This window comes from Cervus elaphus, chromosome 25 (genome assembly GCF_910594005.1).
Source record: "Cervus elaphus chromosome 25, mCerEla1.1, whole genome shotgun sequence".
NCBI lineage: Eukaryota > Metazoa > Chordata > Mammalia > Artiodactyla > Cervidae > Cervus > Cervus elaphus.
In genome coordinates this window covers 69,929,579-69,946,883 of record NC_057839.1, presented here as the reverse complement: position 1 = coordinate 69,946,883, position 17,305 = coordinate 69,929,579, and positions in this window count along the sequence as shown.

Genomic DNA, 17,305 nt, shown 5'->3' with positions numbered 1-17,305 from the left:
GCTAGTGCAGTGATGGCTGGGAGTGGTGGGGACAGACATCCTGCCCGCTCCTGACCAGGTACGAGGAGCGCGCGGGTTCCATCAGTTAACGTGACATGAAATGATGACTTGTACATGATCTTGATTAAATTGTGGTGTTCCCTGCTTCCCTTAGTTCTTTCGGAGTTCTTCATCATGAAAGGGTATAGAATTGTGTCAAATGCTTTTTCTCCATCTATAGAGGTAACTGCATGGTTTTTCTTCTTTCTTTCGTTAATGTGGTGAATTGTGTTGATTGATTTTTAAATGTTATGTTAAGCTTGAATTTTTTAGACAACTTTATGTGGTCTAAATATATTTTCTTCTTGTTGCTTGATTTCATTTACTAGTTTTTTTTTTTTTTTAATTCCCATCCTTTTTTTCATGATGGATTTTGGTAGTTTTCTTTTCTTACAATGTTTTTGTATGGGTTTGGTACCTTGGTATCAAAATAGTTCTAGAATCACAGTATGCGTTGAGAAGTATTCCACCCCTCCTCTATTTTCTGAAAGATTTTGTGTATTACTATTATCTTCTTAATATGTTGATAAATTTTATCACTGAAATCATATGGGCCAATTTTTTTATGGGAAGATTTTAAATTATAATAGTAATTTCTAGGTAGACATAGAAATACTCAAGATTTTCTATGCTTCTTATGTTTGACATCTTTCAAGAAATGGCTCCCTTTTATCTAAGTGGTTGATTGTTAGCATACATCTTTTTACCATCTTTTCTTATCATCTTTTTAATGTTTGTGGGATCTGTAGTGATTAGCAAAATGCCTTCATTGATTCTTGGTAGTGGCGTGTTATATCTTCTCTTTTTCCCTTGTTAGATCACTGGAGACTTATGAATTTTATTGATTTTTATCAAAGAATGAATTTTTGGTTTCTTTGACTTTTTTCAAAGAATGAGAAATTGGTTTTTCTTTACAGTTAGTCCACTTTATATTTCATTGACTTCAGCTCTGGTCTTTATTATTTTCTTTCTTCTCTTATTTTTTTTGACTGTTGTTTAGCTTCTGAATATGGAGGCTTAGACCCTTTTAGACTTTTCATCTTTTCTAACACAAGCATTTAATGCTATAAATTTCCCACTAAACACTGCTTTTTGCTGAAGCCTGAAAAAAAGTTTTATTTTTGTTTACTTAAAAATATTTTCTAATTTTTCTTTGTTCTTGCTGTCTTCTTTGATCATTTAGTTATTTAAACATATTTTGTTTAATTTCTAAATACTTGTAATAAATACTTGTAATTTCATAAATGTATTCTTATTATTCATTTCTAATTTAACATCATGTCAGATGGTATATAATTTCATCCTTGCCCAACTTATTGAAACATCTCATGATCCATTATTTGGTCTATATGGGGGGAGATTTTAAGATCTCTCAAAAGGCTATAAATTCACTCAAACAGTTATAAAGACTTTAGGTTCACTCAAAAGGCTGTTGTAAGGTAGAGTAGTCTATAAAGGTCAATTTATTAAAGTTGGTTGACTATATTGTTTAGGTCATCTATGTTCTTAATGATTTTCTATCTGCTTGTTCTGTCAAGTGCTGAGAAAGGAAAGTTAATACTATCAACCGTGTTTGTCTGTTTTTTCACCACTTTATCAATTTTTTTGCCTCCTGTGTTTCAGCACATTAGTATACATATCTGGATTATTATATATTTGTGATTAACTGACAGTTTTATCATCATGTAATATATTTCTATATGCATAGTAATAGTCCTAGTCCTAAAGTGTGCAGTGTCTGATACCAAGATCATCATTTCAGCTTTCTTATGACTACTGTTTGCACTGTATGCTCTTTCTCACTATTTTCTTTTTAAAACTTTTTTCTATTTTATATTGGAGTATAGCTGATTAACAGCATTGTGATAGCTTCAGATGAGCAGCAAAGGGACGCAATTATTTTATATTTCATGTTTTCATTCTCCCAAACTTCCCTCCCATCCAGGCTTCCACATTAACATTCAGCAAGGTTCCCTGTACTATACAGTAGGACCTTGCTGGCTGTCCATTAACACTTTCTTTTATTTTAATTTAGCTGTGTTTCCGTATTTGAAGCTTATTTCTTGTAGACAGTACATAGTTGGGTCTTGTTTTTCTATCAAGTCTAACAATCTCTACCTTTTAACTGGTGTTTTTAGAGCTCTTATATTTAATGTAACTACTATTATAATTTGGATTAAGTCTCAGTTCAGTTCATTTCAGTCACTCTTTGCAACCCCATGGATTGCAGCATGCCAGGCTTCCCTGTCCATCACCAACTCCCAGAGCTTACTCAAACTCATGTCCATTGAATCAGTGATGCCATCCAACCATCTCATCCTCTGTCGCCCCCTTCTCCTCCCGCCTTCAATCTTTCCCAGCATCAGAGTCTTTATCAAATGAGTCAGTTCTTCGCATCAGGTGGCCAAAGTATTGGAGTTTCAGCTTCAGCATCAGTCCTTCCAATGAATATTCAGGACTGATTTCCTTTAGGATGGACTGGTTGGATATCATTGCTATTTGATCTATCTTTTCTTTTTCATTGTTTATCCTTTTTTGCCTTTTTTAGGTTGATTTTTAAAATTATTATTCTACTTTATCTCATTATTGGCTCATTAAACATACATCTTTTTAATTATATGTTTTTACTGGTTTCTTGACTTTACAATATTCAATGTTAATTCAATAAAATATGCTTTTCAATTTTATATTTAATATGTTAATATAAGAATCTTATAAGAATGTGCTTCTATTCTACAACAATATATATTTTATTTACCTATGATATAAAGCTCATAAAACCTAATTACATTACATTTTACTTTAAATAGTCAGTTATCCTTAAAAGAATTCAAGATTGAGAATATTTAAGTGCTTAATCTACATATTTACCACTTCTGTAGTTACAGTTAGAACCGAACATGGAACAACAGACTTGTTCCAAATTGGGAAAGGAGTATATCAAGGCTGTATATTGTCACCCTGCTTATTTAACTTATATTCAGAATACATTATGTGGAATGCCAGGCTGGATGAAGCACAAACTGGAATCAAGATTGTGGGGAGAAATATCAATAATCTCAGATATGCAGACAACATCACCCTTATGGCAGAATGCAGAGTGGAAATAAAGAGCCTCTTGATAAAAGTGAAAGAAGAGAGTGAAAAACCTGACTTAAAACCCAACATTCAGAAAACTAAGATCATGGCATCCGGTCCCATCACTTTATGTCAAATAGATGGGGAAACAGTGGAAACAGTGAGAGACTTTATTTCCTTGGGTTCCAAAATCCCTGCAGATGGTGACTGCAGCCATGAAATTAAAAGACACTTGTTCCTGGGAAGAAAAGCTATGGCCAGCTTAGACAACATATTAAAAAGCAGAGACATTACTTTGCCAACAAAGGTCCGTCTAGTCAAGGCTATGGTTTTTCCAGTGGTCATGTATGGATGTGAGAGTTGGACTATAAAGAAAGCTGAGCACCAAAGAACTGATGGTTTTGAATTATAGTGTTGGAGAAGACTCTTGAGAGTCCCTTGGACTGCAAGGAGATCCAACCAGTCCATCCTAAAGGAAATCAGTCCTGAATATTCATTGGAAGGACTGATGCTGAAGCTGAAACTCCAATACTTTGGCCACCTGATGTGAAGAACTGACTTATTGGAAAAGACTCTGATGCTGGGAAAGATTGAAGGCATGAGGAGAAGGGGATGACAGAGGATGAGATGGTTGGATGGCATCACCGACTTGATCGACATGAGTTTGAGCAAGTTCCAGGAGTGGGTGATGGATAGGGAAGCCTAGCATGCTGCAGTCCATGGGGTCGCAAAGAGTCGGACATGACTGAGAGACTGAACTGAACTGAACTGAAGTTCTTTATTTCTTTTATGTCAATCCAAGTTTCCATTTGGTATTATTTAACTTCAGCATGGATAAGTTTATTTTTTTAATTAACATGGATTGTAGTCAATCAATTCTTTAAGCTTTTATTTATCTGGAAAAATACTGCAGCCCTCCAGATTTCTCTGTCCATAGAATTCTCCAGGCAAGAATACTAGAGTGGGTAGCCATTCCCTTCTCCAGGGCATCTTCCACACCCAGGAATTGAACCCAGGTCTCATGAATTGCAGGCAGATTCTTTGCCATCTGAGTCATCAGGAAAGCTGCAAAAATCCTTTTTTGGCTTATTTCTGAAAGATAATGCCCTGTACACTGGAGTGTAGGCTTTTTCCATTGTCTTCTGGCTTTACCAACTCTGAAGAGAAGTCTACGGTCATTGTTACCTTTGTACCGCTGCATCTTGTACACCAACCCCGTGGCCCTTGGCTGCCTGTGCAGTGGTTTTTTTTTTGTTTTTTTGTTTTTTTTTTTAATCCTGATGGGCTTTGATGGATTTCTTCCATCTGTTTTATTCAATTTGGAAAAATATTGATCATTATTCATTCAAATGTATTTCTCATTTCTCTTTCAAGGGTTCCAAATATACTTAGATTTTTTTTTTTTATATTTTCCACCATTCACTGAGATGCTAGTCTTCTTTAAGTCTAACCACCACCCCCATCTCTGTACTTCTTTTTTAATATATTACATTGCTACATGTTTAAGTTCCCTAAGCTTTCACTCTGCAGTGTTTAGCTCTAATTCTTTTTTACGGTTGTATTATATTCCATGACACGAAAGTAGAACACTTCTACTAAAGTGTTTTAGTAGTAGAACTACTAAAGTAGTTTATTCACTCACTTCCCTAGTTGAAGGCATCTATATTGTTTCCTGTTGTTTGCTATTTGCAGTGACCCTGTAATATCCTTGTGCAAACATTCTCATTTACTTTTATTTCTGTGTAACAGGGTCTCAGATCGGAGATTTCTGGGTCAAAAGGCATATATATTTTTTAACTTCAGTATTACTGCCAAATGATGTTTTCCAAATATTCTGTCTCAAACATATCTATTTGACCATATACTTATATAAGTTATACAAAATAATTACTGTGATGATCTCAAGTTTTATGTTAGAATTCACTCTTTCCTTTTCCTTCTTTGCTTCATGACCCCTCCAAGTTCCCTCTCTTCTCCAAATTATATTTTCCTGTGATGGTTACCTTTCTAAATCTATCAGTAATGCTTTTAATTTCAGATATTAACTTCTTACCTCCACTAGTTCCACTTGGCTCTTGGTGGATTTTTACTAGGAGTAGAGTGAGAAAGCACAGTATAGAACATTTAATATATAAACTGATGGCCAATAAAACAAAAAGCAAAACATGCTTGTGTTTAGGCATAAAAACATATACATGTTTGATGTAGAAATATACTAAATTTCTCAGGGAGAAGAAGATATAATGCTACCCTAAATGATATGTGAATGTTGTTGTTTAGTTACTAAGTCACATCTGACTCTCTTGTGACCCCATAGACTATAGCCCACCAGGCTCCTCTGTTCATGGGATTTCCCAGGCAAGAATATTGGAGTGAGTTGCCTTTTCCTTCTCCAGGGGAATCTTTCTGACCTGGAGACCATGTCTCCTGCATTGGCAGGTGGGTTTTTTGTCTGTTTTGTTTTTTACCAGTGAGCCACCAGGGAAACTTGTTATGTGAATATGTAAATTTGTTGTTTAGTCACTCAGTCATATACAACTCTTTGAGACCCTATGGACTGCAGCACGCCAGGCCTCCCTGTCCATCACCAGCTCCTGGAATTTACTCAAACTCATGTCCATCGAGTTGGTGATGCCATCCAACCATCTCATCCTCTGTCATCCCCTTCTCCCCCTGCCTTCAATTTTTCCCAGCATCAGGTCTTGTCCAATGAGTTAGTTCTTCGCATCAGGTGGCCAAAGAATTGGAGCTTGAGCTTCAGCATCAGTCCTTCCAATGAATATGAGAATATATATGTGTAATTCCTCTTATAGCTTAGAATCACATAGAAATGCTAGATTGTAAATGTGGTTTCTTCAGCTCCACCAGAAGTACAATCCGAGTCTGGTAATGATGATGACGATGATGATGCAGGGGATCTGATCAATGAATCAGTTAATAAAATGCAGATTTATTTATATCTGTTATTCCTCCTGGCCTCAGGTTTAGAAATGGCTGTTAATCTTATTTGTTTGTTTCATTCAAGTTTTCAAATCTGGTTTAGGAAATAGTCTCACCTAAGCAGGAAAGGGGGCTTCCCGTGGCGCTAGTGGTAAAGAAACTGCCGGACAATGCAGCGGACACAAGAGGCCTGGGTTTGATTCCAGGGTTGGGAAGATCCCCTGGAGGAGGGGTTGGCAACCCACTCCAGCATTCTTGTCTAGAGAATCCCATGGACAGAGGAGCCTGGTGGGCTACAGTCCAGGGGGTCGCAAAGAGTCGGACTGAAATGCCTGAGCAGGTAAGCAGGAAAGCAAAGCATAAAAGGAGAAAATGTTACTGGCACATAGACATGATATTTTCTTTGTTGAGTATTCAGTTATTAAATCCAAGTAAATAATTGTCATTAGCCCGAGTGAGGATGCTGAAAGTTCATTAATAAATTAGACTGGGAGAAAATCATTTCTAGAAAAGAGGGACCAATATTTATAAAACTGCATAAATTTCTTCTTTTAAAGTTATAGTTTAAGCCTCTTGACAGATCTTGAGATCCTGTCTGCCATGGAAAACACGTATCTGATAAAGATGAAAATTCTCAAAATGTTAAATATCAGTCTCTTAGCAACCTCCTAGATTTAAAGAGTTCACTTTCTTACCACCCTTTGAGAAGTGTGTTAATGATTAAATAGTCCCTAAGAGAAAGCTATTGAGCACCATCAGCTTGAGGGGTGTGGTCCTGTGAGGGTCTCGCCTGACTGATGGTCTCAGCCTCACGTGACATCACTTGGCAGCAATTCTGACGCTGGGTCCACCTTCCAGCCGTGTCTGTAGGAGAAACTGAGCCTCGGGGTCTGAGATGGGTTTCAGTGAGCTTTGGATTTCCCTGGTGGCTCAGACAGTGCAGAATCTGCCTGCAGTGTGGGAGACTCAGGTTCAAACCCTGGGTCAGGAAGATCCCCTGGAGAAGGGCATGGCTGCCGACTCCAGCATCCTTGCCTGGAGAATCCCGTGGACAAAGGAGCCTGGTGGCTACAGTCCGTGGGGTCACAGAGTCGGACCTGACTTAGTGACTAACACTTCTGTCCAGGGCACTTTGGGTGACTTTCTCGGAGTCAGTCTCAGTGGTCATCCATTTGACAATGTGAAATACAGTATTAAGTGAGAACAACTGTGACATTTCTGAGAATTGACATTCAGCTCTTTACAATCCAAATGTTTATTTTTGGTTCTGAACCAAGTAGAAAACAAGAGCTCGGATACTCATTTCTGTGAAGGAAAAGTTATAGTCAGCGAATGGAATAATTTCACGATTGCTGTTCTACTCCCAGCCCTTAGTCCAAATAAGTGCCCAATCTGAAAGAGATTCTCCAGGTGAGAACTGAGAGAGATGGCACTTTGGGGAGGACGTCACATGAGCTGACAGATTATCCTGAGAGTGAATGCTTCTAATGGGACACATTGCTTCAGACTCGGTGTAATCTGACATTTGTTGCAGATTTGGATCGTCCTTAGAATGATAAAGAATCCCTGTGTCATTTTCTGACATCACGCGAGGCAGTGGTTTCTCCGTTCTCCACCGGCTTCTCCGAGGGCTCAGCTGAGCAGCTGCAGGCAGGTAGGAGCTGGAATCACCCAGCAGGTGGAAGGAGGTAGGAGACCTGCTTTCTCGGAGATCTCTGCTCTGCGTCAATGTTCCTTGTGCTTCGCCACTTTCTCTGGAATGACCTCTTATCTGCGATGGCAGTAAACTCCCCAGCAGAGAGTCAGCACCCACGCGGAGACTTCCTTAACAAGGAGTAGACCCTAAGATAACGTTTGCTAGGAAAACATAAAGGGTCTATATTTAGATTTCTTTAAAATTCACTTTATTGGCATATGGTTGTTCACAGTGGTCTCTTATGATCCTTTATACATCAGTGTTGCCTGTTGTAACTTCTCCTTTTTCCTTTCTAATGTAATTATCCTCCAATTAAAATAAATAAATTTTATAAAAGCAACTTCAGTAAGTCTCCTTGGTGATGAATTATGAACCCTTAAATGAGTGTATGTGCAAAAATTATATAGACCTTTTGATGAAATATAAATCTCCAGTAAATCAGTCACAATGAGGATTCTTCCACAGCCAGATCTTACCTTCATTCTTGTTTATAAGTACCTGGCAACTAGACCTGACTTTGTTTGTTTTTGTTTTTAAATTAATTAATTAATTAATTTTACTTTACAACATTGTATTGGTTTTGCCATACATTGACTTGAATCCGCCATGGGTGTACATGTGTCCCCCATCTTGAATCCCCCTCTCTCCCCATCCCATCCCTCTGGGTCATCCCAGTGCACCAGCCTGGAGCACCCTGTCTCATGCATCGAACTTGGACTGGAGATTCGTTTCACATATGATAATTTACATGTTTCAATGCCATTCTCCCATATCATCCCGCCCTCGCCCTCTCCCACAGAGTCCAAAAGACTGTTCAATACATCTGTGTCTCTCTTGCTGTCTCGCATATAGGGTTATCATTACCATCTTTCTAAATTCCAAATATATGCATTAGTATACTGTATTGGTGTTTTTCTTTCCGGCTTACTTCACTCTGTATAATGGGCGCCAGTTTCATCCATCTCATTAGAACTGATTCAAATGAATTCTTTTTAATGGCTGAGTAATATTCCATGGTGTATACATACCACAGCTTCCTTATCCATTCGTCTGCTGATGGGCATCTAGGTTGCTTCCATGTCCTGGCTATTGTAAACAGTGCTGTGATGAACATTGGGGTGCACGTGTCACTTTCAGATCTGGTTTCCTCAGTGTGTATGCCCAGCAACTGCCAGAATACAAAACGGCCACCCCAAACACAGCAATATAAACAAGATGAAAAGGCAGAGAAATACCCAGCAGGTAAGGAACAGGATAAATGCCACCAAACCAAACAAATGAGGGAGAGATAGGGAATCTACCTGGTAAAGAATTCCCAATAATGAGAGTGAAAATGATCCAAAATCTTGAAAAAAAACAAAATGGACTTACGGATAAATAGCCTGGAGACAAGGATTGAGAAGATGCAAGAAAGGCTTAACAAAGACCTAGAAGAAATAAAAAAGAGTCAATATATAATGAATAATGCAATAAATGAGATCAAAAACACTCTGGAGGGAACCAACAGTAGAATAGTGGAGGCAGAAGATAGGATAAGTGAGGTAGAAGATAGAATGGTAGAAATAAATGAAATAGAGAGGAAAAAAGAAAAAAGAATTAAAAGAAATGAGGACAACCTCAGGGACCTCTGGGACAATGTGAAACACCCCAACATTTGAATCATAGGAGTTCCAGAAGAAGAGGACAAAAAGAAAGACCATGAGAAAATAGTTAAGGAGATAACAGTTGAAAACTTCCCTAAAATGGGGAAGGAAATAATCACCCAAGTCCGAGGAACCCAGAGAGTCCCAAACAGGATAAACCCAAGGTGAAACACCCCAGACACATATTAATCAAATTAGCAAAGATCAAACACAAAGAACAAATATTAAAAGCAGCAAGGGAAAAACAACAAATAACACACAAGGGGATTCCCCTAAGGATAATAGCTGATCTTTCAATAGAAACTCTTCAGGCCAGAAGGGAATGGCAGGACATACTTAAAGTGATGAAAGAAAATAGACCTGACTTTGGACGTTGTGAGGACCTGTCAGACAGAGTTGAGTAGGGGCCTTAATCTGGGTGCATCTTCAAAGGTGGGGATAATGAATTTGGGGACATTTCTGCTACTCAGAAAGGGAATGCCATTATTATAAAATGGAATATGATCATTTATCCTTAAACTGACACAAGGTAAGATTTACCCTAAAAGAAATTTCTTTGGGGGTCTCTTCAGGTTTTTTTTTTAATTCAAGTATCAATAAATAAAGAATTTCTTTATGAAACTCTCCTGTGTAAATTTATCACACTGAGGAAGCTGTTACGCTGAGCGTAAATTGTAGGGATGTTATTCAAGTTTGCTGGGGCCACCCTAACAAAGTGTCACAGACAGGGGGCCTTCAACCACAGAACTGTGTCTTCTCATAGTTCTTTTCATTGTCCCTTATCAAGCTCCCAGCAGCAGAGGTTTCCGGGGACAGACCACTCTTGGGGTCGCAGGTGGCCTTCTCAGCATTTTTTCCTCCTATTGGGAAACCAATCCTAGCGAGTTGGGCTCACCCTTCTGACCTCATTTAACCACCACCTGTTTACAAAGGATCATCTCCAAACAGCCACATCCCAAGGTGCTAGGGGTTGGAGTTTCGGTTTTGAATCTGGGAAAACACAGTTCAGCCTGTAATGGACAACGGGAGATTAAAATGGTTTATCTGAGTGAGGACAACGCAACTAAAGCCCCAACACTTGGGTTGGCCATTCCTGAGACATGATTGTGTTTGAGGGGTTTTGAGTTTTCTGCTCTCCGGCGGACAGGAATCCCCAAGTCTGAATGTGTCCGCGGAAAGACATACCTCTGGGGACCTGGGTTCACATGACTCCCCCCAAGCTCCGGGAAACAGACCTCTGCAGGTCTTAGCATCACGGGTCTCCTACTGGGCTAGTGGTGATCAGAAAAGACTTGTCAAAACCTGGAATAGATGTCTTGGGAGAGAATGTTACGTGTGACAAAGGTGTGACGGAGTGATAGATCCTCCAAGCGGAGGGGCTGCTGCCTGAATGTCACCACTGGAAAACTTCAGGCCCCAAGAATGAATGAATGAGTGACTGGATCAATCAATCAAACAGCTGGGCTCATGTGTGGGAGCTGTTGAAAGCTGCCGTGTGCATTTTTACTTTGCAGTGCTGGTAATTGCTTCCTTTTTGTGCCCATGGCTATGATAGATTTTTTTCCCACATAATTATAATTTCAGCAAATTTTTACAATTGTAAAATACTGCATTTTTAAAGAAATCCAACTGTCATTCCCCATTGAGCAGAACTTCGTTTCATGCTGTTCATTCAGTTGTCTTCCTCAGTCTGGGCACCCAGCTCCAAGAACTCTTTACAGGGGCAGATTTATGATGGATGCCATCTGGTCTGATAGAAGGAAACAGATATTGATTTTTAATATTTTCTCCCAACTTGTTTACTCTAGGATAATACAGCAGCTGTGTGGCAGCTTGTCTCCGAGTGGAAAGGATTATTACCACTGCCTTTTGATGAGATAAATTACCTAGGATGACTTGAATGGCTAAAGGGTATACTTTGATGTTATGTCGCTTCATTTACCCTTATGACTAAATGATTATTGATTTTATATTTTTAAGCTCTTGAAACGTGAAAATAAGTTGGTGGAGGAGCCTGGCTGTGTTCGTTTTATTAATTTATTTCTGCAGGGCATAATTCACTTTGGACCAGGTTGTGAAGGTTTTGGGTTCATGACCGGCTGTAGATACAGTTGCAAAGAAATGGCTTATTTATATAGTCATTGCAAGTAGTCCCAAAATCAATACAGTCTGGGATTGGATGATTAAACTCAGTCCCTTTGTGGGATTCATTCCCATGGCTGCTGCCCCAATCATCTTGACCACAGCAGATCCATGGGATCAAGTCTACAAACAGCAAGTTTGTTCAAGCTGAATTTTTTTTTTTGGCTCATCTTTTTTTTTTTTTTTTTTTTATTATCTGCTATGTTCATTCAATGACATTTTAACGGCTTGGAAAAAAAAGGAGTTGATTGCTTACGCTTACTTCAATTAAATCAGGAATCTGCATTCAAAGGGGCACTTCCCAGGCCTTCTAGAATGTCCGTGGGTGGATTGGGTGCAGACTTTGATCGGAAGTGGGGGCTGTGCTGTATATTGTCCACGGTGCTTCTGCCGGCTCAGGGGTCTGAGGAGTGCTGGGGAGCGCTGGTCCAGGAGGCCCGGGCGCCTCTGCGTGCTGGACGGGCGCCTGCATCTCTCTGGGGAGCGCTGCCCGTGTTGTTACCATCTGATGGGCAGGCACTGGGCAGCGTCTGTCGGCAGGGTGCCCGTGTCAGTCCCTCTTATGTCTATTACTCCCTGGTCAAGTGCAAAAACTCTATAGAAAATCAGATTGTTTTTTGTTTTTATTTTTCATAATTTTCCCTATACCTAGTTCCATAGGTTTTAACATAATTCGCCTCATTCTATCTGTTCCTTGTTAGTAATAACATCTCATTTGATTGTGAGCCTTATAGCATCTCTGACATCGAGTTTAACGTTTGAAATTAGGGATATGGATTTTTTTAGGCGAGCTTCTCTGCTTGCCACACACTCTGTGACAGAGAAGCCCCGGGTCCTGTGAGGGAAATGCAAGTAAGAGGGACCGACTTTCTAGGAAGAATTTCATTTATTCACACAGAAGGTCAAAATCCCAGAGGGAACCAGCATCTGGGATTCATGGTGATGATGGGGGCCCCGACTTTTTCTTAGTTTCTTAGTTTCTTAGCAGAGTCCTCGACCTGGGACTTCACCCCCTGCCCCCCAAACCCACTCTGTTGTGGTGGAGAAGAGAGAGATCGTGAAACTCACCACTGTGTCTTGTCCCGGGATGGCATTTTAAAAGCCAACATTTTATATACCAGTTGCATTTGGTAATATTACTTTTTGCCTCGGAAATTTATTTCAGATCAAGCCAGCGCTCGGAGAACTTCAAATCTGCTAACAGAGAAGACTCCTCTGTCCTCTCAGGAGAAGCAAATACAAGGCTTTTCCTTCCGAAGCCAGGACTTCTCACTGCTGTTAGTCATGGGGGCACATTTTACAGAGCTTAAAGAAAAAAAGGTGTAAAACACTTTTCCTTACTTTAGTCGGTCCGTGTGTATGTATAATTAATATGCAGTAAATTATGTGGCTCCAGCTTAAAGCTTGTTTAAATGCATAGAATTTGAAGTCGAATGAAGAAATAAAATAACTTTCAGAGCAGTGTAATGTAATATGTTGATCAATTTTATAGGGGAGTGGTGAATATTTAATTAATCACCTCGTGACAATTATTCACACCGGTCGGAATCAAGGTCTCCATTAAAGCCGAAGAATGGCTTCATTACAAATGACCCATAAAAGCGTCAAGTGCTGGCTGCGAAGACAAGTAATTTCCTTTCCCTTTAAAACCATTAGATGGAATGATGGGGGTGGGGCAGGTGGTGAAGTGCGTAATCGTGTGATTACAAAGAAAAGCTTGAACAGTAAATTTGACAGCGAGGGTGGAGAGGGGAGCGGAGAAGGGCTATAACGCGGCGTCTGTCTGTGTCGCTTCCGAGAGCTTTTAATTTCAATTTCATAAGAGGAGGGGAATGGCAACCTCCTATTTTTGCGGACTTTTCTCTCGATGCCGCGGTGTTTGCCCAGGATATTGGCGTGCCAAGCCATCAGCGACTCTGGATGTAAACACAAGAAGAATTGACGTTTTTCACTGAGACTCTTGATGGCTCTCGGCGGAGGGAGGGCGTGTTTGCTGCGCGGTGATTGACGTCCGGGGAGGCCGGCCTCCCGGCGCGCGTCTGGACTCTGCAAAGAGAGACCCATGTGTCACCAGAACCGGCCCGAGCACCTCTGGGCCTGGCCGGGAGGACTCGGGGCACATCGATCACTGTGGTTCCTCTCTCGCCCCCGGAGCAGTCTGGAAAGTTGATGACTGTGGATGTTTCACCGAATCCATTTCTTAATTTTTCAGCCTTGGCCAAGAATCCTTGACGTTGATCAACTTTCAGATGCTGTGATGGGTCTCTGGGTTTTGAGGAACTCTTGCAGATATTTTCCTGAGTGAAAAATGTTTTCGTTCCCAAATGAATCGGCAGTGGAAATTCGTTTAGGAGAATGTCAGGATTCCAGGACCTTGGAGAAAATAATACTGGATGGACTGTCTCCTCCAACCTCACTCCCCTCTCCCCGCCCCCGCCCCCACCCCTGTCCCCACCCAGCTGAGAGATGCAACCTGGGTGTGAAACCCAAAGTTCAGCTTTAAGAGATCTTCTTAGATGCCAGTGCTAGGGTCGTAATGTGTTTCAGACATTTGAATTTAATGGTGATTATGGGCTTCCCTTGTGGCTCAGTTGGTAAAGAATCCGCCTACAATGCAGGAGACCTGGGTTCGATCCCTGGGTTGGGAAGAGCCCCTGGAGAAGGGAAAGGCTACCCACTGCAGTATTCTGGCCTGGAGAATTCCATGGACTGGACTATACAGTCCATGGAGTCGCAAAGAGTCGGACACGACTGAGCGACCTTGACTATGGCCTCTTTAGCTGTTAGGATTTGTCTAAATTGGGCAGAACCCAAAGGGCTATTCCTGGCTTCAAGAGAAGCAGCATCTGAAGAGATGCAGGGTTTCAAAAGTTCAGTGAGTCTTGGCCACCCCTGAAACATGATGCTTAAGCCCGACTTCTCTTTATTTCTCTGAACCTCACCCCTTTTAGGCTCCTTTACCCCCGGGTAGCCTGGCTCGTGTGCACACACTCTCACACACAAGTTCAAGTGGCCGCTTTGGAGAACTAATGGCTATTGACGCTGGCTGGGATTTCTGAGATGCTATCTCACCCCATAAAGACTTTGCGGTATGCCGTTTACATTGTATCTGCTGATTGTATAATCATTATTGATTTCCTTGTGTGTAGTACCTATGTCAAACAGCCTAATATATTTAAATGGTGATTATTTCAGTTCTGTATCTACCATGAGATAAGATCAAAGGCAGTTAAGTCTGGGCTAGATAGGGGGCAAGATAGGGTAATGCACTCGAGACCCTGCCTAGGCTATTGTGCAGCTCAACAGCCATTGAGAGTATTTAATAATTAACTTTCTAAAGCAGGTTGAGATTTTTGGGTCCGCAGAAGAATGAGACTGGCAGATGGAGGGAGAATGTCCCAGACCTGCAGCTGTAAAGGCATCTCAGGCACGAGAATGCCAGTGGACGGATGGATTGCTCTCAAAGACCCTGGGAAATCATTCCGTGTGCTTAATTTACTCCTTGTTTTGTACAAATACTCCTGAAGAAATGAGACCCACATTTAGACCGATGTGTAATTTCCCCCAGGCCGAAATCACTGCTCATTGCAGGGGTGGGATGCGCGGTGAGCCCTGCCGGGGGTGAGCGGGGTCTTTAGCTCCATCTCAGGGATGGCACGACCATTGTGCTTTGTTAATCATCCAGTGGTACCCGGCCTGGGCCGCTGGGTCAGGATGTCTGGTTGGGCACATTTACGAGAAGTCCAAGCAAGCTGATTTTGTTGAGGCTGCAGAATTTGTTTCACAGCATTTTCTTTTTCAAAATACATTTTGGATTACAGTTTCATTGGAATTCTCTGCAGCATAATAAAGAAATACTTACTAATTTGAAAGGTGCTACATTTAAGATAATCTAAGAAAAATAAAGCTCCACAAAACCCAGATCTTAATGCGAGGCTTAACGGACGCAAATATCAACAGACACCTTGAAGATTATGGTTTGAGCAGTCTCCCTGGGCCGTGACAAGTGTGGATCGTAAGCCTTCTCACCCGTCTACTTTCCTCTCCCAGCAGGGTGGGTGGGACATGTCTGCAGGCTCTGACAGATGCTTCTGTGGCTTCATTAGAATATCTATTCAGACTGCCTTCTTGGACCACATCATTTTTTTCCCCTTTACATCATGTTTATTAGAAGTTATCCTGCTTAGCTGGGGTCATTAACAGAACACCAAGGGCAACCACAGAGTCAGAACAAGGCCAAGTTTCTCCAGGAAACCACAGAGTCAATTTTGATGTCAGGTTCATCAGTTGCAGTGATTTGTTTCAATGAACCTTGGCAGATGAAAGGTTATAGTACAAAACGTCCTGAAACATCATCTTTTAAGCTTTCCAGAATGCTGTTGGATCCAGTCTCACATAAAGTCATAGACATAAAGCAAATAGGAGTTCCCAGGTGGCGCTAGTGGTAAAGAATCCGCCTGCCAGTGCAGGAGATGCAAGAGAGGAGGGTTTGATTCCTGGGTTGGGAAGATCCCCTGGAGAAGGGAATGGCTTCCCATTGCAGTATTCTTGCCTGGAGAATCCCAGGGACAGAGGAGCCTGGTGGGCTACAGTCCATGGGGTCACAAAAAGCTGGACATGACTGGGCAACTAGCACTTTCACATAGAGTCGAGCAGTGCCCGATGAGGAGCGTGCTTGAACCCACAATGGTTGACACACGTTTCAGGTGGAGAAACCCCTGGAGCTGCATGTGAGCACCTGCCCCGGGGCACTGAGGCTTCCTGGGCCCGTGCCCTGCTTCCTCACCCACCTGCCCACCCTGGGGATGAAGGGACACTGCGGGCAGCAAGTTCTCAAGTTTTGCATGGGTTCTCTGAACACCTTGCCGTGGTGGCCATGCGGAAACGGAGTTTCAACAGGTCCCCTGCACAGTTCACCCAGACGACAGTGGAATAAAGGGATTCAGGTCACACTCTTCTTGAAATAAAATAATCTTACTGAGAACTTTTGATTCAATTTACATTTAATTTGTTGATTTTAAATGATCTTGTGGTTACTTCTGGAGTCCAGTTCATTACAACACTTACCCCCTAAACTAGTTCTATATGATACATGGTGTAGTAACATTTTTCTTTCTTAGTTTTACTATTTTTTTTTTAAGATAAGGTCAAGGCTGGGAGGGCACAGAAAATAATTTTATTATTTTAAATACTTTTTAAACTTCTTATTTTATGTTGGCGTATTATTGATCATATACCAGGGCTTCCCTGGTGGCTCAGCTGGTAAAGAATCTGCCTGCAATGCAGGAGACCCCAGTTTGATTCCTGGGTCCAGAAGATCCGCTGGAGAAGGGATAGGCTCCCCACTCCAGTGTTCCTGAGCTTCCCTGCTGGCTCAGCTGGTAAAGAGTCCACCTGCAATGAGGGAGACCTGGGTTCGATCCCTGGGCCAGGGAAGATCCCCTGGAGAAGGAAATGGCAACCCACTCTAGTATTCTTGCCTGGAGAATCCCATGCACAGAGGAGCTTGGTGGGTCGCATGGAGACCCACATCCATGGGGTTGCAGAGTCAGACAGGACTGAGCGACTGACACACACGCCCATTGTTGATGAACAACGCTGTTAGTTTCAACAAAGTGACTCAGTTATACATGCACATGGATCTAGTCCTTTTCAAATTTTTTTCATTTAATATTAAATATTCCATTCAGTATTTTGTTACTTAATACTGAGTAGAGTTCCCTTTGTTAATATACAGTGTGAGGTCAGCTCAGGTCAGTCGCTCAGT